This window comes from Symsagittifera roscoffensis, chromosome 6 (genome assembly GCF_963678635.1).
Source record: "Symsagittifera roscoffensis chromosome 6, txSymRosc1.1, whole genome shotgun sequence".
In the NCBI taxonomy this organism is placed as follows: domain Eukaryota; kingdom Metazoa; phylum Xenacoelomorpha; order Acoela; family Convolutidae; genus Symsagittifera; species Symsagittifera roscoffensis.
Window position 1 is genome coordinate 615,195 of NC_087067.1, and position 6,000 is coordinate 621,194.

Consider the following 6,000-nt stretch of genomic DNA (forward strand, 5'->3'; position numbering starts at 1 on the left):
GAAATTAGTGATAAATTGGAAAGTGTAGTCGAAACGAGCAGCTTTAACTTAACTAACTTCGTTCAGATTTGTTTACCAATACAGATATTGAACACAATTGAACACGCCAAGTTCTACAAATCGAAATTAGTGATAAATTGGAAAGTGTAGTCGAAACGAGCCGCTTTAACTTAGCTTACTTCGTTCAGATTTGTTTACCAAAACAGATATTGAACACAATTAAACACGCCAAGTTCTACAAATCAAAATTAGTGATAAATTGGAAAGTGTCGTCGAAACGAGCCGCTTTAACTTAGCTAACTTCGTTCAGATTTGTTTACCAAAACAGATATTGAACACAATTGAACACGCCAAGCTCTACAAATCGATATTAGTGATAAATTGGAAAGTGTCGTCGAAACGAGCAGCTTTAACTTAGCTAACTTCGTTCAGATTTGTTTACCAAAACAGATATTGAACTCAATTAAACACGCCAAGTTCTACAAATCAAAATTATTGATAAATTGGAAAGTGTAGTCGAATTGAGCCACTTTAACTTAGCTAACTTCGCTCAGATTTGTTTACCAAAACAGATATTGAACACAATTAAACACGCCAAGTTCTACAAATCGAAATTAGTGATAAATTGGAAAGTCTAGTCGAAACGAGCAGCTTTAACTTAGCTAACTTCGTTCAGATTTGTTTACCAATACAGATATTGAACACAATTGAACACGCCAAGTTCTACAAATCGAAATTAGTGATAAATTGGAAAGTGTAGTCGAAACGAGCCGCTTTAACTTAGCTAACTTCGTTCAGATTTATTTACCAAAACAGATATTGAACACAATTAAACACGCCAAGTTCTACAAATCGAAATTAGTGATAAATTGGAAAGTGTAGTCGAAACGAGCCGCTTTAACTTAGCTAACTTCGTTCAGATTTATTTACCAAAACAGATATTGAACACAATTAAACACGCCAAGTTCTACAAATCGAAATTAGTGATAAATTGGAAAGTGTCGTCGAAACGAGCAGCTTTAACTTAGCTAACTTCGTTCCGATTTGTTTACCAAAACAGATATTGAACACAATTAAACACGCCAAGTTCTACAAATCGAAATTAGTGATAAATTGGAAAGTGTAGTCGAAACGAGCAGCTTTAACTTAACTAACTTCGTTCAGATTTGTTTACCAATACAGATATTGAACACAATTGAACACGCCAAGTTCTACAAATCGAAATTAGTGATAAATTGGAAAGTGTAGTCGAAACGAGCCGCTTTAACTTAGCTTACTTCGTTCAGATTTGTTTACCAAAACAGATATTGAACACAATTAAACACGCCAAGTTCTACAAATCAAAATTAGTGATAAATTGGAAAGTGTCGTCGAAACGAGCCGCTTTAACTTAGCTAACTTCGTTCAGATTTGTTTACCAAAACAGATATTGAACACAATTGAACACGCCAAGCTCTACAAATCGATATTAGTGATAAATTGGAAAGTGTCGTCGAAACGAGCAGCTTTAACTTAGCTAACTTCGTTCAGATTTGTTTACCAAAACAGATATTGAACTCAATTAAACACGCCAAGTTCTACAAATCAAAATTATTGATAAATTGGAAAGTGTAGTCGAATTGAGCCACTTTAACTTAGCTAACTTCGCTCAGATTTGTTTACCAAAACAGATATTGAACACAATTAAACACGCCAAGTTCTACAAATCGAAATTAGTGATAAATTGGAAAGTCTAGTCGAAACGAGCAGCTTTAACTTAGCTAACTTCGTTCAGATTTGTTTACCAATACAGATATTGAACACAATTGAACACGCCAAGTTCTACAAATCGAAATTAGTGATAAATTGGAAAGTGTAGTCGATACGAGCCGCTTTAACTTAGCTAACTTCGTTCAGATTTGTTTACCAAAACAGATATTGAACACAATTAAACACGCCAAGTTCTACAAATCAAAATTATTGATAAATTGGAAAGTGTAGTCGAATTGAGCCGCTTTAACTTAGCTAACTTCGTTCAGATTTGTTTACCAAAACAGATATTGAACACAATTAAACACGCCAAGTTCTACAAATCGAAATTAGTGATAAATTGGAAAGTGTAGTCGAAACGAGCAGCTTTAACTTAGCTAACTTCGTTCAGATTTGTTTACCAATACAGATATTGAACACAATTGAACACGCCAAGTTCTACAAATCGAAATTAGTGATAAATTGGAAAGTGTAGTCGATACGAGCCGCTTTAACTTAGCTAACTTCGTTCAGATTTGTTTACCAAAACAGATATTGAACACAATTAAACACGCCAAGTTCTACAAATCGAAATTAGTGATAAATTGGAAAGTGTCGTCGAAACGAGCCGCTTTAGCTTAGCTAACTTCGTTCAGATTTGTTTACCAAAACAGATATTGAACACAATTAAACACGCCAAGCTCTACAAATCGAAATTAGTGATAATTTGGAAAGTGTCGTCGAAACGAGCCGCTTTAACTTAGCTAACTTTGTTCAGATTTGTTTACCAAAACAGATATTGAACACAATTGAACACGCCAAGTTCTACAAATCGAAATAGGTGATAAATTGGAAAGTGTCGTCGAAACGAGCAGCTTTAATTTAGCTAACTTTGTTGAGATTTGCTTACCAAAACAGATATTGAACACAATTGAACACGCCAAGTTCTACAAATCGAAATTAATGATAAATTGAAAAGTGTCGTCGAAACGAGCAGCTTTAACTTAGCTAACTTCGTTCAGATTTGTTTACCAAAACAGATATTGAACACAATTAAACACGCCAAGTTCTACAAACCGAAATTAGTGATAAATTGGAAAGTGTCGTCAAAACGAGCAGTTTTAACTTAGCTAACTTCGTTCAGATTTGTTTACCAAAACAGATATTGAACACAATTGAACACGCCAAGTTCTACAAATCGAAATTAATGATAAATTGAAAAGTGTCGTCGAAACGAGCAGCCTTAACTTCGCTAACTTCGTTCAGATTTGTTTACCAAAACAGATATTGAACACAATTAAACACGCCAAGTTCTACAAATCGAAATCAGTGATAAATTGGAAAGTGTCGTCGAAACGAGCCGCTTTAACTTAGCTAACTTTGTTCAGATTTGTTTACCAAAACAGATATTGAACACAATTGAACACGCCAAGTTCTACAAATCGAAATAAGTGATAAATTGGAAAGTGTCGTCGAAACGAGCAGCTTTAATTTAGCTAACTTTGTTGAGATTTGTTTACCAAAACAGATATTGAACACGATTGATCACGCCAAGTTCTACTACTCGAAATTAATGATAAATTGAAAAGTGTCGTCAAAACGAGCAGCTTTCACTTACTAACTTCGTTCAGATTTTTTTACCAAAACAGATATTGAACACAATTAAACACGCCAAGTTCTACAAATCGAAATTAGTGATAAATTGGAAAGTGTCGTCGAAACGAGCAGCTTTAACTTAGCTAACTTCGTTCAGATTTGTTTACCAAAACAGATATTGAACACAATTAAACACGCCAAGTTCTACAAATCGAAATTAGTGATAAATTGGAAAGTGTGGTCGAAACGAGCAGCTTTAATTTAGCTAACTTTGTTGAGATTTGTTTACCAAAACAGATATTGAACACAATTAAACACGCCAAGTTCTACAAATCAAAATTAGTGATAAATTGGAAAGTGTCGTCGAAACGAGCAGCTTTAACTTAGCTAACTTCGTTCAGATTTGTTTACCAAAACAGATATTGAACACAATTAAACACGCCAAGTTCTACAAATCGAAATTAGTGATAAATTGGAAAGTGTAGTCGAAACGAGCAGCTTTTACTTAGCTAACTTCGTTCAGATTTGTTGACCAATACAGATATTGAACACAATTGAACACGCCAAGTTCTACAAATCGAAATCAGTGATAAATTGGAAAGTGTAGTCGAAACGAACCGCTTTAATTTAGCTAACTTCGTTCAGATTTGTTTACCAAAACAGATATTGAACACAATTGAACACGCCAAGTTCTACAAATCGAAATTAGTGATAAATTGGAAAGTGTCGTCGAAACGAACCGCTTTAACTTAGCTAACTTCGTTCAGATTTGTTTACCAATACAGATATTGAACACAATTAAACATGCCAAGTTCTACAAATCGAAATTAGTGATAAATTGGAAAGTGTCGTCGAAACGAGCCGCTTTAACTTAGCTAACTTCGTTCAGATTTGTTTACCAAATCAGATATTGAACAAAATTGAACACGCCAAGTTCTACAAATCGAAATTAGTGATAAATTGGAAAGTGTAGTCGAAACGAGCAGCTTTAACTTAGCCAACTTCGTTCAGATTTATTTACCAAAACAGATATTGAACACAATTAAACACGCCAAGTTCTACAAATCGAAATAAGTGATAAATTGGAAAGTGTCGTCGAAACGAGCAGCTTTAACTTAGCTAACTTTGTTGAGATTTGTTTACCAAAACAGATATTGAACACAATTGAACACGCCAAGTTCTACAAATCGAAATTAATGATAAATTGAAAAGTGTCGTCGAAACGAGCAGCTTTAACTTAGCTAACTTCGTTCAGATTTGTTTACCAAAACAAATATTGAACACAATTAAACACGCCAAGTTCTACAAATCGAAATTAGTGATAAATTGGAAAATGTCGTCAAAACGAGCAGCTTTAACTTAGCTAACTTCGTTCAGATTTGTTTACCAAAATAGATATTGAAAACAATTAAACACGCCAAGTTCTACAAATCGAAATTAGTGATAAATTGGAAAGTGTAGTCGAAACGAGCAGCTTTAACTTTGCTTACTTCGTTCAGATTTGTTTACCAATACAGATATTGAACACAATTGAACACGCCAAGTTCGACAAATCGAAATTAGTGATAAATTGGAAAGTGTATTCGAAACGAACCGCTTTAATTTAGCTAATTTCGTTCAGATTTGTTTACCAAAACAGATATTGAACACAATTAAACACGCCAAGTTCTACAAATCGAAATTAGTGATAAATTGGAAAGTGTCGTCGAAACGAGCCGCTTTAACTTAGCTAACTTCGTTCAGATTTGTTTACCAAAACAGATATTGAACACAATTGAACACGCCAAGCTCTACAAATCGAAATTAGTGATAAATTGGAAAGTGTCGTCAAAACGAGCAGCTTTAACTTAGCTAACTTCGTTCAGATTTGTTTACCAAAACAGATATTGAACACAATTCAGCACGCCAAGTTCTACAAATCGAAATAAGTTATAAATTGGAAAGTGTCGTCGAAACGAGCCGCTTTAACTGAGCTAACTTCGTTCAGATTTGTTTACCAAAACAGATATTGAACACAATTGAACACGCCAAGTTCTACAAATCGAAATAAATGATAAATTAGAAAGTGTCGTCGAAACGAGCAGTTTTAACTTAGCTAACTTTGTTGAGATTTGTTTACCAAAACAGATATTGAACACAATTGAACACGCCAAGTTCTACAAATTGAAATTAATGATAAATTTAAAAGTTTCGTCGAAACGAGCAGCTTTAACTTAGCTAACTTCGTTCAGATTTCTTTACCAAAACAGATATTGAACACAATTGAACACGCCAAGTTCTACAAATCGAAATTAATGATAAATTGGAAAGTGTAGTCGAAACGAGCAGCTTTAACTTAGCTAACTTCGTTCAGATTTGTTTACCAAAACAGATATTGAACACAACTGAGCACGCCAAGTTCTACAAATCGAAATAAGTTATAAATTGGAAAGTGTCGTCGAAACGAGCCGCTTTAACTTAGCTAACTTCGTTCAGATTTGTTTAACAAAACAGATATTGAACACAATTGAACACGCCAAGTTCTACAAATCGAAATAAGTGATAAATTGGAAAGTGTCGTCGAAACGAGCAGCTTTAACTTAGCTAACTTTGTTGAGATTTGTTTACCAAAACAGATATTGAACACAACTGAACACGCCAAGTTCTACAAATCGAAATTAATGATAAATTGAAAAG